The sequence below is a fragment of the Drosophila suzukii genome, chromosome 3, assembly GCF_043229965.1.
Source record: "Drosophila suzukii chromosome 3, CBGP_Dsuzu_IsoJpt1.0, whole genome shotgun sequence".
Lineage (NCBI taxonomy): Eukaryota > Metazoa > Arthropoda > Insecta > Diptera > Drosophilidae > Drosophila > Drosophila suzukii.
In genome coordinates, this window is record NC_092082.1 from 50,110,129 (window position 1) to 50,130,075 (window position 19,947).

Sequence of the window (19,947 nt, forward strand, 5' to 3'; positions counted from 1 at the left end):
ACATTTTAATAGAAATTAATAAAAATACTCAATACTGCAGAATAATGCTAAATAAAGTAAGTCCGCTTAAGGACGCTTTTATCCTGATCAAGGTATGCTTAAAAAAGTATTTATGTAAAAGGCTTTTACACTGCGCGAAATATCTTCAATTTTGGCAATTTATACCCAAACGATCCTATGGGAGCTATTGAATGTAGTCGACCGATTGGGTCGGGCTTAAAACTTGATATATGTACGTGCACATATTTAATGACGATGGCGAATGCTTTAACCCGATGGCTCTTAAACTGAGCTCGCAAGCGGTATTGAAACAGACGTACAGACTTACATACGGACGTTGTCGCTACTATTATGTTGACTGGAGCTATATGTCTATGACTATAAACATAAATATTCGTTCAATTATAAATCCCTTGAAAAAATCCTAAAATTATTTTAAGTATGATGTTTTAAAAATAATGTGTGGTACTTTTCAAATGGTTTGATGAACTAAAAAACCAAGAATCCATTCGTCTGAAATTGCAGTTTAGGTGTAGCATAAAAACGCTTTTCTTCCACATGATTTTTTCTCAGAATCCTTGAATAGGAGAACTTTTTGGTGAACACAATTGAAAATGGGGATTTCAAACGAATATTAATTTTCAGCAACCATCGATGTAAGTTAGAAGCGTAAAATTTTGTAACACTGAAATTAACGCGCTAAGGCTTGCAATGAAAAAATCTACGCAGTAGATGAGTACCCAGTACCTGTGATCGAATTTTGACAACACGAGGAGGAGATCCTTGCGAAAATGGCGTGGGTGTTTTTGACGAGAGAAAAGAAAGACGACTACTGAAGCCATAAGAGATCTTTGAGACAACAAAAGTTTCCATGTGCCAAAAAAAAGCTGAAACTATTGGCAAAGGGTGCATTTTGCTAGAAGTTGTCAACGAAGACGAACAGTGCGCGATGACGGCATCGTAAAAGAGTATAGAAAAGTGAAGAGGAATTGGCAAAAATCAGTCGTCAAGCACTTGTGGGTGACAGCAAAATCCAATAGGGTGTGCTGAGCGACAATTTCACATACTAATTTTTTTATGTGTTTTTGGGATCACACAATTTGTTTACGTCAATAATAATATTACATTTTAGTACTAAGATTTTTATACAAGTCAACTACCGTTTGTAAACAGCTTAAACGCATTACCATGGACGTTAGAGCTATCCTCGATATGACAGTACCTCTACTAAGGGCAAAGTAATTCGCACTAGGTTTGAATACAGGTGGGAAAAAAGGTGCATTGCAGGATCTGTTTTTCAATCAATACGGGTTAGATGTAGCTGGCGATGAGGGGATTCAGCCTAGTAGCACAATTTTTTGGCTGTCTGCACTCGACTACGTTGCTAACTCAGCAAAAAAATGCTTTAAAGGAAAAATTGGGAGCAAAGTCAACAATGCATTTTTAAATAGTGCAACATCCAATAGGGAACTTGGGGATGTTATATTAACTTACGAGAATATTCATTTCACTAAGCCTAGGCCTTAGAAAATTAAGTTTGAGTCTGTCGATTGCGAAAATTTGGCAGATTATGTCGTGTCATTCATAGAGTGCGAAAGCGGTAAGGTTTGGATGAAAACATTTGTTCCTTTAACTTTTTTATTATAAACTCGTATAATAAATTTTACAGGAAATAAACATATATATAAGCATACATTTAAAAAAATAGCGCATCATAAATTTGAGCGCGATTTATACTGATTTCGGATAGTATTCATTGGGCTTGTTTTAAGAATGAGTATGTTGCGCGAATTAAGAATAAATCGTTTTTAAAACACAAATTATACGAAAAAGTGCTTTGTTTAATATTCAATAAACAGGACCAAACAAATACGATTTCTGCTTAACCAATGTATAATATATTCTGACAAAAAAATGTTTCTTGGTAATGTGATCACTAAAAGTACTTAATTTTAGAATATTAGGCTTTAGTATTATCAAAATAGTAATTAGTAATTATTCTCACTAGTACCAAAAAACTTCAAGAATAAATGGTATATCAACAAGTACAGTTTGTGCTTAAAGCCTAGTACTCAGATCGGCTAAGAGTTTCACTAGTCGAAAAATCTTATTCTTTGTAGTGTGACCGAAGTTTTCAAAGTTCACCCGCAATGCGTGTGGCATGGTCTTACAAGCAGCTGTGCTTGTTGCCAAACGGAAAACAAATCAAGTGGAGCAATTTAAAAAAGAAGAGTCTGCTGGTGCATAAAGAAATTAAAATAAAAATAAATGAAATGTTCAACGAATGTTTATATTTATGTAAATTAGAAGTTTAAGGCTTCCTTCTCGTCCCACGGATGCTTCGCTATCTTTCCCGCGCCATCTGCAGTCCAGCTCCGGATCCCAACAGGCTCCTCCCTCTCCGCTTTAGCTGTCAAGTAGCTGGTGGAGGTGGAGTCCTCAATGGAGAGCTCGTCGGAGATCGAACGATGTTCCTTCCCACTGGCATTCTATCGTGGATCTCCTCCAGCGCTTCGACTGTTCTGCACATTTGGCCCGTTGTAGTGTTGCTTCCTGTCGGTTAAGTCCCACCACAATGGGCAACAGCTTGAATTATACGTCCTTTTTAATCTGTACTAACCTCCATAAGCCGTTTTTGGGGTTTTTATTCCATTTTTAATTTTTACATTCCCTACCGCTTCTGCACGAACGCCGCCAAAGATTAAATTTCTTATTCTTTGGGCCGCGGCTAACGGCGTTCATCGAAAATTCATTCGCGAAATCTGGTATTTTTTCTGGTATTTCCTTAGCTTTTCTGAGTACCGCGCTAAAAAACAGACCCAGCCTCCTGTTTGCCTCTCGCTCACTCCTATGGTTAGCTCGTGGTTTTCGTCGATGTGAGTACTAGGCTTAAATCAATAACAGAACGCACTTCTTATGTTTGCTAATGAATATGCTGCGCGTTCTTGAATCCAGAATAAATCATTCTTAAAACCCAATCTATCCGAAAATATTCTTGATTCAAGAACATTATTCAATTAGCACCACAAATCAAGTACAATTTGTCCTAAACGCAATTAAAATACATGGTGAAAAAATGTTTCTTGATAAGCACGAGCATTCTTAAATTGATTACTAAAAGTACATATTTTCAGAAAAATCAGGTTTATGTATCCTTAAAATAAGAATAAATTATTCTCATTAGTAGTAAAAAAATTCAGAAATAAAAAGTTTACAGCTTGTGCTTAAGTCAAAAAATAGAACGCACCTTTTATGTTTGCTAAAAAAGAACAAATGTTGCTATATTTAAAAATAAAGTATACCAAAATATAATAAAAATATTTTCCATTTCGATCGCAAACATTAAAAAATGTTATAAAACATTCAATTTTGATCTGATCGCGTAGTGTCAAAGTTATGTGAAAAAGGGTGCAAAAAGTGACGCGAAGCTCGAAGAGTTTTTAAGAGAATATGAACTGGAAGATGTTTGCGGGTACCTCGAAAGAAAGTAATAATAATGCGATATACAATGTGTTATAAATGTGAATTGAAGTGAAGTAATAATTATGCACTTGGTATTCCTGCGAAAAGCACAGCACGTGGTTTTTTTTACTGCATATACATATTTATGGACTTACATATGTGTGTGTGTACATTTTAAAGTGATATGAGGGAAGTTCGAGTGCTCGCTTTCTTAAATCTTATATGTACAATGCACATGTAGATATGTACACCATTCATCAACCACGCGTATTTGTGGAATTTTGTTAGGAAAAAACCGCTTCCCAGTCGTAAGTTGCGGAACGTGTTTTAAAAAAACATTGTTTTGGGTCGTACTGTTTTTACGCAAAACAGCACGCATGCAAATTTTCCAAGGCAAATGTGCGTGCTGGGTGCATTCTATTGCGGTGCCTTCTAGAAGTTTTTCAGAATAATGCATCCAGAAGCATGCCCAAACACCCGTTTCGGGAACGTGTTCCGAAAGAAATAGTTCTGGGTCGTATCTTTTTTACGCAAAACAGCACGTATGCAAATTTACCCAGCAAAATGTGCGTGCTGGGGGCAGTCTTTTAGGTGCCATCTGGGTGTATTTCAATATAGTGCATCCAGTTGCATTTTAGTGGGAATGTAAAAAAACCAAACTCAAACCCGAAGGTTGCCGATGCCCATTTTTTTACAATCGTCTTTTTTCGGAACTGTTCTCTTGACAAACAAATAATAAAGACAAAAGGGAACATGCAAGGAAGCGAGCGGTTTTTCTTGCCTCTTGCATTTCTCGTCAGTTGCATTTTTAGTTCTGAAAAGTGAAGTTCGTGCCACGTGTTTTGAAAAAGTTTGTTGCTTTCTGCCACCAATTTTACATCAATATTTTCACAGGTAAGTAAAGTGTAGATAATTTAGTTCAATATGAACACAATAAAATAACACAGTACATGTACACTGAACATTCAAACTAAAAATATATTAAACAAATAAAATAATAACTATTTTTATGTAAATTGTACATACAAAATAAACATATTTAGGGTATTCAATTGCGTTGCAAAAGTGTAAACTATGTAAGTTTGCCAGACGAGAATTTTGAACGCCCTCTATTTTAAAACATCGTTGCAGGAAATTGACGTACAAAATAACGCAAACTTTTAAATTTTTGTGAAAAGAAGGCTATGATATTTTCTGTCATTAAAACCCAACTTTTCAGTATATTTTTAGTATTTTAGATAAAATTCCTACCCATTATTAACCCCCTATTTCTACACAAGTACAACAGATTTGTATACATAGGCTGGGGTGTTGTAGGCCTTGAAAACTATTTTGTATGGAAATTGTTGTTGGAACTGCTTACACTTTTCAAACGATTGCAACGCAATTGAATACCCTAATTGTATATTTGTAATGTATATACACATATTTAAAAATATATAATATTCAATTTGCTTTATATTTTTCAGAATCGCAAAAAATGAATGGGCACACCAAGGACTGAACTGCGTAAATGACAAAAGTACATAAACAAGAAGGAAGCACCAAAGCACCGTACAGAAGGGGAGTTACTCCGATCAAAAATTAGTTGCGTTCTTGAATATTGAAATGAAAATAAATATGAAATTGAAATCCAGTTTTATGTATTCCTGGGGAAAACTTCCAGATATTTGGTTTTTGAATGCTTCTAGGTGCATTCCTGGGTACATGTTACAGGTGCATTAAAAAAGAATACACCCAGAATGTGTTTAGTATGTTGCTTCCAGGTGCATTAAAAAAGAATACACCCAGAAGCTGTTTAGTATTTTGCTTCCAGGTGCATTAAAAAAGAGTACACGCAGAACGTGTTTAGTTTGTTACTTCCAGGTGCATTCCAGATATATGTGTGGGATGCGGTACTGGAGAGACAAGGACCACTAGAAGCGGTCTCGCCTACTGATCTAATATCTTTCCCTTTCTGTACTCGATATTCCTAAGTAACACTCGATATTCCGAAGTTGTATTCGATACCCAGGTGCAACGTGAGTGCAAAGTGGCAACGCACCGCCATACTCACTCGCTGCCAGAATCTCGAAGAGTACAGTTTAATAGCACACGTATATTTTGTAAAACCTAAGTTAACAAGTCGAATGTGAATAAAGCATATCAACACACTATTTAAGTCAGCGTCATCTTTTCTAAAAGAGGACCCTGCAACTTTTGGGGGCTCAACCGAGATATAGCCTACCATTCGACAGAACTTTCACCTTGCCAAAAACACGTGGAGTGCGTATGCAGAGAGCTGGTGAAATTGAGCAAATCGGCTAGATATCTTCAAATCGTCATAAGCAATTTGGCTGGAGTGTGACAAAGAAGGCTGGCGCAGAAAGCGGACACAGTTGGTGGCTTTTGCAAAGGCAAGAACTTCGAGAACTAGCGGACGAAGTGCTGAAAGGATTAGGAGGTAGCCGATCGTGGCTGGAGATCTAGGAAGCAGCAGACACGGGCTGGAAGCAGTGGAGATACAACGAGCAAGACATTGGATCTGGTGTGGTCATCGGAGCGTGCGTGCAGGATTGTGCAAGCGAAAGGCTGGTGCACAGATCTTGGCAGCAGACGAAAGCATCCAGAAAGTTCCAGTTGAGTTTGGAAGTCTTCATTGTATGTGTGACGCTACAAAAGCGGGAAGCGTGGCAAAGAAATACGACGACGACCAAAAGCGACATCATTGAGCGAGTGGCTGAACTTTTGGAGGAGTGTTGCCGGAAAGTTTATTTCAAGTCGTTTGTAAAGTAGTGGGGTAACATTGAAATCAAGCAGTTCCAGAGACAGGGTGGTTAATCTATTTACAATTTGCTTTTGATACTAAATTTAAGAAAACATTGTTTAATCTTAATAATCTACAGGACCAAGTTGTAAAATGGAGAAAAACGAGATCTTGGCACTGCGAGTTGAAGAGTTGCGTCGGAAGTTGTCGGAGTTGCAATTGGGTACAACTGGATTAAAAGCGGAATTGCAAGAGAGGTTGTTGACCTACTACGGTCTAAACAATGACGGTGAGTCGGAAACGGAGGATAATGGTGAAGATGGTCTATCAGTAACGTCCGCAGAAACCACTATAAATCGGCCAAACGCAGCAGGTTGGCATCAAGGACTAGGAAATGAAAGGCAGGGTAGATCATGGTTCACGTTGAAAGATGTAGAGGGCAGTGTTTCGCAGTTTTCTGGGTCGAGTTCCCCAGATATAAACCAATGGATAGGAGAGTTGGAGGATTGTGCAGCTACAGTTGAGTGGAACCCTTTACAGTTGTTTTCGTACGCAAAACAGTTGCTTAGTGGAGCAGCAAAGATGTTTGTGCGTAGCCAGAGGAATATCAAAGACTGGGCAAGTTTGAAATCAGCTTTGTTGGAGGAGTTTGGAATCAAGTTATCCTCAGCAGAAGTTCATCGCAGGTTGGGAAAACAACAGCAGCATAAGGGTGAATCCTTGCACGAGTTCCTTTATGCACTTATGGAAATTGCAAAGCCCATTTGTTTGGAGGAAGAAAGTTTGATCGAGTATTTCGTTGAGGGTATCCCAGATGCTAGATCAAATAAGGCAATGCTATACCAGGCCAGAAACCTTAAGGATCTTAAGTTACAAATCGACGCGTATCAAAAATCCCGTGGATCATCCAAACCAGTTAACAAGTATGGTTTACAGGGTAGCAAGGCTGTGCACGACACAAAACAAGATGCGGTAGGTGGATCAGTTAGGAAATGTTTTCGGTGCGGAGATTCGCCGCACATGAAGAAAGACTGTCCTGTGAAGGAGAAATGTTTCAGATGTGATCAGCCAGGACACCGAGCAGCGCAATGTAAAGCGGAAGTACAGGTCAAGACAGAGAGAGCAACCAATGTCGTTCAGGACGATAAAGTCGTTTCACAACCATCGCTTGAGTCCTTTTCGTCGAGCTTGGAATTGAAATCTGTGATTTGCAGGAATTCAGAATTCAAGGGACTTGTGGACACAGGTGCGGAATTGTGTTTGATGCGTAGGCGTGTGTTCTTGAAGCTAGGCGTTGGAGTAGGCAGTCTGATGGGTCGTCAGAGAGTTTTGACAGGTATCGGTGAAAGTCAGGTGCTAACATTCGGAAGCTTCGTTACAAAGGTCGTTATCGATGGAATCGACATGTCGGTCGAGTTTCATGTCATACCAGATGACGATATGAAGTTTGACGCAATCTTAGGCACAACAATCTTAAACAGCATAGACATGATGGTAACCAAGTCTGGCACTATATTTTCGCCAAGAGTTCAAAGTGTTCAGCAAAGACCAACGACAGGATCAGACGATAACCAGGCAGGGCAAAGTACTTGTATGCAGCTAATTAGTGAATTCGAAAGTCTGTGCATGATCAGCACGAAAGACTCTAAGACAGTCTCAGCGGTAGATTTAGAGCACTTGAGTCAGGAAGTAGCTTCTGAAGTGGAGTCATTGATCGAAAGTTACAAGCCAAAAAGAAATCTCACTTCACCAGTCGAGATGAAGATCTTATTGACAGACGAGTTGCCTGTTTTCCAACATCCGAGACGATTAGCTTATTGCGATCAGAAAATTGTCGATGACCAGGTTCAAGAATGGCTAGAGGAAGTGATAATCAAGCCTAGTACATCCGAGTTTGCTTCGCCAGTGGTGCTTGTAGATAAGAAGAACGGGAAGAAGCGCTTGTGTTGCGATTACCGAAAGTTAAATGAAAAGATTGTCTGAGATAACTTCCCAACAGCTCAAATGGACTGTGTGATAGAAAAGCTACAAGGTGGACAAGTTTTTACAACTCTAGATTTGACTAATGGTTTCTTTCACGTTCCTGTTTCGCCAGAATCCCAAAAGTATACATCGTTCGTAACTCAGAGTGGTCAGTATGACTTGTTCTAGGGAAGAAGTTTAAAATTATTACGGACTGTAACGCCTTTACCATGACCATGAAGAAGAAAGAGATTCCGCTCAGAGTGTCTAGATGGGCGATGTACCTTCAAGATTTTGACTACGAAATAGAACACAGGTCAGGTTCGAAGATGAGACATGTCGATGCGTTGAGTAGGGTGTCATGTTATACGTTGACTGACAGTTTGTTTCATCGTTTGCGGGAAGCACAGCCGTTAGATGAGTGGACGAAGGTGCTCAAAAGTGTCGTTGAGACCAAAGGCTATGAAGACTTCTACATAGTGAACGAAGTTCTGTTCAAGGATCCTAACAAAGAGTTGCTAGTAGTTCCTTCACTCATGGAAACCGAAATCATCCAAAACAGTCACAAGCAGGGACATTTCTCATCCAAGAAAACTCAGGATTTGATTGAGAAGTCGTATTACATTCCGAAGCTGAAAGATAAAGTAGCGCGAGTGGTCGATAGCTGCGTAGAGTGCATCCTTGTGAATGCGAAGGCTGGTAGGCAAGAAGGGTTCCTTACACCGATAGACAAAGGAGACAAGCCGCTCGTCACATACCATGTAGATCATGTTGGTTCGATGGAGTTAACCAAAAAACGATATAATCACATTTTCGTGATTGTAGATGCTTTTTCCAAGTACGTATGGTTGTATCCTACACGAAGCACAGGGGTTGAAGAAGTAGTGACTTGTTTGGAGCACCAGGCTGTTTGTTTTGGAAATCCGTATAGGATAGTGTCAGATCGTGGAGCTGCATTCACATCCCACCTGTTCAAAGAGTACTGCGATAGGGAGAAGATCCAACATTTGCTGATAGCAACAGGCGTACCAAGGGGAAACGGACAAGTAGAACGCATGCATAAAATAGTTGTTCCGATGCTCTCCAAACTAAGCCTTGAAAGCCCAGGGTGCTGGTATAAGCATGTAGGTAAGGTACAGCAGATCATAAACAACACTGAGCCAAGGAGTACCAAAGTTTCACCGTTCAAACTGTTAACAGGATTAGATATGCGTATCTCAGGAGATGTCCAGCTCAAGTCGTTGATACAGGATTGTTTGATTGCAGAGTTAGATGATGAACGAGACAAACTAAGGAAGGAAGCAAGGGAGAACATTCAGAGTATCCAAGCGAAAAACAAGAAAGCTTTTGATGCAAAAAGAAAGGTCGAGAAGAAATTCCAGTTAAACGATTTGGTAGCCATTAAACGCACCCAGTATGGTACTGGTTTGAAATTGAAAGGAAAGTACCTAGGGCCGTATAAAGTAGTTAAAGTAGCAAACCATGGAAGATACGAAGTTGAAAGGGTAGGAGAAGGGGATGGGTCTTATAAGACATCAACCGTCGCAGAGTACATGAAGGCATTCGGGACGAATCCTGCGTCAGGAGGGCCGATTGTGGGATGCGGTACTGGAGAGACAAGGACCACTAGAAGCGGTCTCGCCTACTGATCTAATATCTTTCCCTTTCTGTACTCGATATTCCTAAGTAACACTCGATATTCCGAAGTTGTATTCGATACCCAGGTGCAACGTGAGTGCAAAGTGGCAACGCACCGCCATACTCACTCGCTGCCAGAATCTCGAAGAGTACAGTTTAATAGCACACGTATATTTTGTAAAACCTAAGTTAAAAAGTCGAATGTGAATAAAGCATATCAACACACTATTTAAGTCAGCGTCATCTTTTCTAAAAGAGGACCCTGCATATGCTTCCAGAAGCATGCAACGGGTGCATTCTTTTTTGTCCCGCACCCGTGTAAAAAGAATGGACAGACTCATCACTTCCGGAACACCTTTTTGATGCCATTTCATAATGAAAGAACGCATGATGGAATGCTGTCATTTACGACTGGGTTGTCAAGAGAACAGTTCCGAAAAAAGACGATTGTAAAAAAATGGGCATCGGCAACCTTCGGGTTTGAGTTTGGTTTTTTTACATTCCCACTAAAATGCACCTGGATGCACTATATTGAAATACACCCAGATGGCACCCAAAAGACTGCCCCCAGCACGCACAGTTGCTAGTTAAATTTGCACGCGGGTTTCTTTGCGTAAAAAAGATACTACCCAGAACTATTTCTTTCGGAATACGTTCCCGAAACGGGTGTTTGTGCATGCTTCTGGATGCATTATTCTGAAACACTTCTAGAAGGCACCGCAATAGAATGCACCCAGCACGCACATTTGCCTTGGAAAATTTGCATGCGTGCTGTTTTGCGTAAAAAAGGTACGACCCAGAACTATGTTTTTTTAAAACACGTTCCGCAACTTACGACTGGGATGTTAAGGCTTACATTAATAGTTGCGACCGAGTAATAAAGCTTGGCCAGTTATTATTTAACGTGCATATTATACTATATTTTTAAAAGCATTTCGAATTTTTTAATTTTCTGTCCACGTAAAGATTTTTACAGAATTATCATTTTTGATCGCAATGGTTTTTGCAAGCCTGACCATGTGCTTTGCCATTAATATTCGGTTTTTTTTCAACTTCAAACGTCAATGAAAGTCAATCCTTTTTTTAAATTTAAAGGAGAAACATGCACAAACAAAAAAAACGAATGTTAATGTTATACACTGTATGCATGTATATATTTAGGACCGAAATATAATAGATTAAATATATGATGATTTAAAAATTTTAACTGAGAAAGCTTTGAAGGAAGCCGTTCCACCTTTGGGTCCTCGGTTAAGATTTCGAGAGAAGCTTATGTCAATAGAGAAAATCAATAGTAAGTAATTTCTGCAGTTTAAACAAGTATTAAATATTTTTGAATGCAGCTTGGACCAGATGGTGAATCGCAGTTGCTTCCCACAAGCATAATCAAACTGCAGGAGACGCCGCCTAAATTGTATTGGAAGGCAAAGCAGGTGCTAGGCAAAAGCTTGGGCACTTTATTGGCGGAGACCAATAGAGGGAGAGTTATTTTGGATCAAGGAAAAAACAGATGTCTAAGCCAGGATATGAAGAACAATCTTACAAGCATTATCCTTGAGGAGATCTTCTCAACAGGCATAAATATCAATTATTCCGATTTTAGTCTGTTCCTGGAAGAAAAAAATGCTGTCACTTAACTGGAGAAGAGAAATGCAAGGTAAAATTTAATTGAAGAGCTTTTAATATTGATTTTTAGTGATATATTTAATCAATTTTATAGGATTATTACTTCATTTCCCGAGACGGTAAAAAAATCCATCGGGCAAACTGCACTGCAAATGCAAAAATCGAATATTAAGGATCAAGCTAAAACTTGCACAAAATGAGTTCCTTGAAAAGTATAGATTTAAAAAACCAAGCCACCGAAGACTCAGAATCGGATCGTATCGCACTTTCGCTGAAGTTTTCTGTTAATAGAGATGGTGACAATTGGGACTTAGTGTGCAAGAAATGGAAGAAGACCTTCCATCTTAGCCAACAAGAGGTCAAACAACTTGACAACCAAAAGTTTTTCGCAGCCTGGCCAAAATTCGCCCACGCCCAGGCAACTGACTTGGTAAGTTTATTTCAAAACGGGCTAAAATGTATTATATGAATATAAAACCATTTTATTTTTTACTTATAGATTGAAATTGAAATAATAAAACCGAGGAGAAGCTCGATTTTGTTTTTAAAAATGGGCGAAGTTCAAATATAAAAATCTTCAATTTCTATGACTACAACATTTCAAAACATTTCATTACAAAACATTTTCATCCCTTCCATTTCATATCCCTTCTAATTCATGTCTATACTTTAAATAATTCTAAGTCTTATATAAGGCTGAAGTAAGTAAAACATTTAACGCAAGTTACAAAACTTATGTATGTATTATTTTCCTTTTACACTTCCAGTATTATACTACAATACGAATCAACAAACTTAATGATGCGATACATTAAAACAATGAAATAAAACCAGTTTTATATTTCTGCAAGCCCAATGCCTTCTTAATTGAAGTAAAATTCATACTTAAATAAAGTAGTATTTATAATTAAATAAAGAGGATTTCTTACTTAAATCAAGTAAAATACATTCTTAATTTAGTCCGAAAATGTTCTTAAATAAGGAATGCCGGTTTAAAAATAAAACGTTCTTGAAATAAACAAATTAGCTCAATTTGTACCTGTCGAACTTTCAAGACCATTTGGTTTTGAAGCAAGCCCAATGTGCTTGGTTTTTTCTCTAAGTGTATGCCATGTACATTGTAGATTGTACAGCTTCGTAAAATGCAAAAGTAATTGCACTCAGAAAAAAATCAAGTATTACGTGCTTGAACCTAGTATTTTCGGTGTCAAAACTTCGCCAAGCATGGAAAATTCAGAACGCGAGAACAAAATACTACTTTCGAGCACGAATTTTCAACACCGAAAATACTAGATTTAAGAACCTTTCAGTCTTCAATCAAGTATGAATAATTCTTAAATCAAGTCATATTTGGACTAAAAAGCAGAACGATTTAATAATAAAGTAAGAAAGTTGCAGGCATGGTTTAAGGACGAATAATTCTTAAATCAATATATAAATATTATGAAATTAAAATGAGTTTTTATTTTATGCTAGTAAGAGAAATAAGTATTGGAAACTGAAACGAAATAATCGAGATGTATATAAATAATATTAATATTTTAAGTTTACTTACGACTTGCCGCTCACGGGCATTAACACTGTCTAATTTATTCGCCTTATATACCGAGTACTTTCAGAATAAACAGTTGGGAATTAATAGAGTTGGCAGACATTAAAATTCCAAAAAGTGCTTAATATGAGAATTTTTTGAGAACGAACGTTCTTCAATGTTAGGCGTGTAATTGTTCTTAAATCAAGGCTATTTGCTCTTGTTCTTAGCACGGTGTTTTTCCCTGAGTGTAGTGATATGAATAGTTTTGAGTTACTTGAAACGGTGCACAAGGATCCTCCCAAATTTCTTAAGCTCGAACAACAGTCTCCTATTGACAAAGTGGTTTTCTCGGGCGATAATCTTCGCTGGCTGATTTTTTTGTATCTTCTTAAGGCGATACACATTGGCAATCTATGTCATACGCCAGTTAAAACACTGTACCGTATAGTTTCGAATTCTTCACTCGCTTCCGCTCAGCTCGGAAAAAACTAACTGAGCGAGTGCAGGACACAGTCACCGTGCCTTAATATTACTTAGTGGCCTTAAAAGTGTCTGGCATATATATTGAGAATTGCGACCTAATACTAGTTTAATACTAGTTTATATATGCTCATAAAAACTACCAGAGCTCACCCTCTCATTATAGGAGCAATAAGTTCACAGTGAAGGCGGAATTCCCATCTGACTCGAGCATAAATGTCGTTTGGGGAACATTTTTTTCAAAGAATAATATTAGGTTAGGTTAAAATCGTCTACTTTGCCCGTCTCTACCCTGCGTCATTTTCGGGTCCATGGCCAAAAAGCATTGCCTTAGAAAAACATTTTTAATGGTAGATCTGTTATATTTGGTGTATTGCTGATTATACCCGTTACTCGTAGAGTAATAGGGTATACTAGATTCGACGGAAAGTATTTAACAGGCGGAAGGAAGCGTTTCCGACCCCATAAAGTATATATATTCTTGATCAGGATCACTAGCCGAGTCGATCTAGCCATGTCCGTCTGTCCGTCTGTCTGTCCGGATGAACGATATTGCGATTTGGCATGCAGATTCCTGAGCTTCTTACGCAGCGCATGTTTGTTTCAGCAATGTGCCACGCCCACCCTAACGCCTGCAGTCTTGATGCTAGAATAAAAATTTGCCACGCCCACTTCAACGCCCACAAACTTCAAGAAATCGTAAATATGAACGTGGATATCTTGGATACTATAAATAGTTAGAGAATTGAATTCTCAGATTTAGATTCCGTAGCCTTGTACGCAGCGCAAGTTTGTTACGCGAATATGCCACGCCCACTCTAACGCCCACAAACCGCCCAAATCTGTGGAGCCCACAATTTTTGTGCTAGATAAAAATGTTAACTGAAAGGTATAACTCTCATCAATACCTATCGATTGATCCAAAAAAAAGTTTTCCACGACCATTTTAAGGCCCACAAACCGCCTAAGCCTGTGCACCCACAATTTTCGTGCTAGAAAAAAATGTTTACTGAAATGTATTAGTCTCGTCAATACCTATCGATTGATCCAAAAAAAGTTTGCCACGCCCACTCTAACGCCCATAACGCCTAAATTTGTCTACCGGACAACCATATATTGAGACCATATATTGAGATCGCGGCAGCCAAAGTCAATGGAATTTCTTTAAACAGCCAATTGTTAAAGGGACCAGACGAGGCATAATAGCTGTATGCGCCGACAACAGAGAAATGTTCTTGCAAGTACAGGTCAAAGAATTAGATCATGACTCCTTCAGGTTCCTATGGAGGGATTCCGATGGCAATATTGAGGTATATAAGATACAAGTACTAATATTCGGAGCTACATGTTCACCTCGCTGTGCGCAGTATCAAAATCAATATACTTTAAATTCCACGAACAGGAAAGAAGCTGTTATTAAGGCCTAACAAGAAAATCATTATGTAGATGATTTTGTAGCAAGCTTTGACAATGAAAAGAATTCATACGAGATAAGCAATGAAGTAAAAACGTCCACAAATTAGCCAATTTCGATTTAAGATGTTTCATATCAAACTCATCGAATATTCAAAATATGCTAAATGGTTCAGACAGCTCTTCAGACATTACAATTCCTTTATCAGTAAATCTCGACTCCAGTTCCGTCGATAAAATCATAAAAATGTTTTGGGATAGTCGAAAGGATGCATTCTTGTTCGATATTAAAATGAACAGAGTTGATAACGAAATAAGGCAAGGAATTAAAGTTGCATATAAGAGACAACTTCTCAGTATTATAATGTCAATGTACGACCCGTTTGGTATGCTGGCTGATCTTATGATATATATGATGGACGTTGATGCACTACGAGCAGTACAAACAAGTGGCCCAACGACACCAAGCACGTGCTTGTTACGCGCGGGGCCCTTTTATCAATTTGGGCAAAAAATACGAGTTCGCGAGGAAGATACAAAAAACAAATAGAGACGGGACACAAATGAAAATAAAAGAAGCATATAAGAATGAAGCAAATGAGTTAAACTATTAGTTTTTAATACCGGGATAGAAGTTGAAGTGCAAATTAAATGATAAAGGTTGTTAAATTTATTACATAGAACGCGAAAGGGCTCGTGCAGACAAAAATTAGATGTACATCGTGGCAAATTTAGGGGATAATAATTTCGTGTTAGTTTAACAGGAACATTGAAAGTTAGGCGGTTTACAAGTTCTACAGAATCAATATCACCTCTTATAAGATTTTGCATAAAAATAGTACCAAGTATTGTTCTACGATTTGCAAGGGTAGGTAAATTAAGCAATAGTAATCAACTCTGATAGGAAGGTAGTCTTATGTTTTGATCCCAGTTCAAACTACGAAGGGCAAAAAGAAGAAATTTTTTTTGTACCGACTCAATACGGTCAATATGCACTTGATATTGTGGACTCCAAACCGAAGAACAATATTCCAAAATAGGACGGACAAGGGAGGTAAATAATAATTTGGTTGTATAAGGGTCATCAAATTCTTTTGACCAACGCTTTATAAACCCAAGAACACTCATGGCCTTGCTGACAGTGGACATTATGTGGCAGTCAAATTTAAGTTTTGGGTCCAGAAGAACGCCTAAGTCATTAACTGAATATATACGATCGAGTGGCGTATTTTGAAGAGAGTAACTAACAAAAGTAGGAGTACCCCTATGAACGTTGTCATAACGTTGCATTTAAGGCAGTTCAAATTTAAAAGGTTATACTCACACCATTCCTGAAAACAATCAATATCTGACTGTAAGTTGAAACCCGACGCTATATCATTATGTGATAAACAAAGCTTAACATCAGTAGTAGGGAAACGCGGATTCTGGTACAATTAGCATATTAATGGCCCCCGCCCCCTTAATAATTAGCATATTAATGACCCCCACCTCTCACTAATTAACATATCAATGGCCCCGCCTCTTCATTAATTTATGCGGGTTCTGGGACAATTAGCATAATCCATAAATTATCTGATTTTAAGGGGTTTAGATGTCATAAAAATGTCACGATCATATCCATGAAGAGTATACTAAATTGCCCCCCAACCCCACACCACCATGTGACAATACTGATCACGTGACCTTTTTGCCTCATTATCAGCAATTAATATTCAGCAGGTGTTGCTGTACACGGGAGAAAGGTCGCACACTTTCCCCACATCCCCATGTGACAATATTGATCATGTATCCTTTTCCTCATTATCAGCAATTAATATTCAGCAGGTGTTGCTGTGCACGTGAGAAAGGTCGCAAACCCAAAACATCTAAAGCTGGTTGCCTTAGAGGGACATGTCCGATCATGTTGGGGAATAACGTTTCCTATGATTGTAAAACTAATTTAAAAATAAAAAGAACCCCAATAAAATAAATCCCACAAGTTAATGATTCTCAGATGTCGAATATTTTCAAACAGACTTTTTTTTTCGCCCCAGAATGTTTAACTGGTAAATTTTTTCAAGATCTCTCCTTTCTACAAACGGGTCATAAACATATCATAAAAGGGATTCAAGCAAGAGCTACCCGAACATGCGCACCTGTCTATTACCTGATCGGAATAAAAGGGACACATGCACAAGTCTGAAGGCACACGCCCATTGACAAAATCATGAGCCTCACGCCAACGACTTCACGGCTGAGTTCGAGCTCTAATACGTTCCCATAATAGGGGTTGAAATCACGACCGCGCAACAGCTCGCAAGTAGCCGACACATCTCAGTCAAGGAAATATTTTCCATTCTCCGTACCTGTAATTTTAACTCGAAATAAAATGTCAGAAGTTTATTTTGTACCATAATAATACATTTATTCATTTACATTTATTTATTTTGGTATTGCGAACATTTTTTTTATATATATAGAAATTAATTTTCTGCTATGATTCCGGCGATTTGCATAGAAGAAGCAGGTGCACGTTTCCGACGTCATTTCTGGATTACAAAATGTAAAGTGTTCACCATAATTCGTAGTTTTGAGATCATGTCCACCTCGATTCATGAACATAGTTATTTGTGTTTAGAAGGTATTGAAAATGCTGACCAATTATCTCTCCTTTAAATTGTTCAATAAATTGGTCAATTTCCTCATGAAACTTAATTTGGTTAATTTTATTTTCTTGTAGGTCTTTACACGTCTAGTCTCAACTTTAAAATTATGTATAACAATTATTTTATTGTTTTGGAGCTACTTTTAAAAAATGTCAAAATAATGTATGCATTGTTTAGAGCACAAACCCCGCCCTTAAGGTGTGTTTCACAATAGGGAAACCGGTTTCCTTTAAACCTGTTTAATGACGGACAGCCTTTTTCCTCGACATTAATGAGCTGACGACTCCCAAAAAACGTCTTTAGAAATCGTTTCTTTTCCACACTTTTACAAATAATTTGTTTTCCGCTTGTAATTGTCCTTAGATACTTTCGAGTTTGTGGAAAACTTTTTTCTCCATCGTTCCGAAAAATTTTGTGATGTGTATTGGTTAACCAAATTGCAGTCTTTCGAGATTTTGTATTTAGCAAAGTAAAATCATATGGTGGTTCTATTAAAAAACTATTATTCAAGTTTGGATCTTTTTCGAATACAATTTCCTTTAGAATAAAATTATTATTATTATCAAAGAAACCTTGAACATCAATCGAAACAGTATCTTTCAACATTTTTCTAATGTTAAATAACTCGTTGTACTAGTCCGTTTAGTGGGTTATATTCAACTAAACGGTCTTGTATGAGGAGACAGTAAGCTTGGGTATTTTCATGACTTGGTGTCTTTATTTCTTTTGAAATTCTCACATCAATAGGACCAATTTTACTGATTCATTTTGATATGAAAGATCAACTACAATAATAGGGGTCTTCAATTTAAATTCATTTGGGGTCAAAAATGGTTGTGATTCACGATTATAGTAACTAGATTGAAATCTTGTATGCATTTCATATAGGTGAGCATACTAATTCTTACTAAAATCAACATTCAGATTATCATATGGATATGACTCAGAATTCAAGTGAACTTTCAAGTTTGATAAGTTATTTGTGATAAGTTCTCCATTTAGTGTAAATCCAATTATGGCAAATCTTGGTTTTTCGCGGTTAGCCGACAATTTCACATTCCAGCTGTGTTGACTTCCATACCCCAATTTGGGGTCAACATATGAATCCCAACACCGGAATGCGATTGGTAGGTTTACACCACTCTTAATAATATCGTACATCTTAATTTTTGCAAAATCGCTCAGAGTTACATGGGGAATTTTCCAGATTTTATTCGTAATTTCCAACTTAAAAGTTTGTTCATTTCTGGTTTGTTCAAACACATCACCAAGATTCTTAGTTAGCATCAACACTAGTTCATGCTTACAATTTAACAAAACTTTTTTATAATCCTCAGCCAATCCCAACAAATTTTTTAATGGCACAGACAAATTTTAAGTGGGGATCCCGTAGAAATTTCGTCTCCACTGCTCCATCCAGAATTTAATAGGTATTGACTTTGAGGATTATCCAGAGATATACAATTTTTTAGGGTAGTAGCCATACCGACATAGACTTGACACGTTGGACTCGTTGTATTTAGTTGTTACCTAGCAGTATTTTGATGGTTACATTCTTTTTAGTCTTGCTTTTGGATGGTTACTTTTTGTATAGTACCTGTACAGTACTTGATTATGGATGGTTACTATCTGTATAGTATCTGTAAAGTACTTGGTTTTAGAGGGTAACTAAATGTTAACAAGTATTATGAGTCGCTATAGTCTCTTATTAAGAACTATCAATGTACACAAGTTAAAGTTTCTAAAATATGTTAGCCAAACACACTTGCAGTGAACTATCATTACCTGACCGTCATCAAAGTCACATGCCCAAGACCCAAGGACATTGAATAAAATACTTCCCCTTCATTTGTACCTGGAGTTTTAATTACAGTCAGATACAAAATTTGTAGGATCATTCAATATTTCTTTATATATTTATACCCGTTACTCGTAGAGTAAAAGGGTATACTACATTCGTCGGAAAGTATGTAACAGGCAGAAGGAAGCGTTTCCGACCCCATAAAGTATATATATTCTTGATCAGGATCACTAGCCGAGTCGATCTAGCCATGTCCGTCTGTCCGTCTGTCCGTCTGTCCGTATGAACGCTGAGATCTCGGAAACTATGAGAGTTACAATACTGGGATTAGGCACGCAGATTCCTGAGATTCCTGCGCAGCGCAAGTTTGTTTCAGTAGAGTGCCACGCCCACTCTAACGCCCACAAACCGCCCAAAACTGTGGCTCATACAGTTTTGATGCTAGATAGAAAATTTTAACTGAAATGTATTGTTCTCATCAATACCTATCGATTGACCCAAAAAAAAGTTTGCCACGCCCACTTTAACGCCCACAAACCGCGAAAACCTGTGTCGCCCACAATTTTCATGCTAGATAAAAAATTTTAACTGAAATGTATTGTTCTCATCAATACCTATCGATTGGTCCAAAAAAAAG

The 19,947-nt window shown here is 37.8% G+C and overlaps 1 protein-coding gene across 10 annotated transcripts in view; it reads right to left on the reverse strand.

The window, feature by feature from the left end:
- Nucleotides 1–19,947, reverse strand: part of Myo81F (Myosin 81F) — a 2,624,640-nt gene that overhangs the window by 1,495,155 nt on the left and 1,109,538 nt on the right. The window lies entirely within an intron of this gene.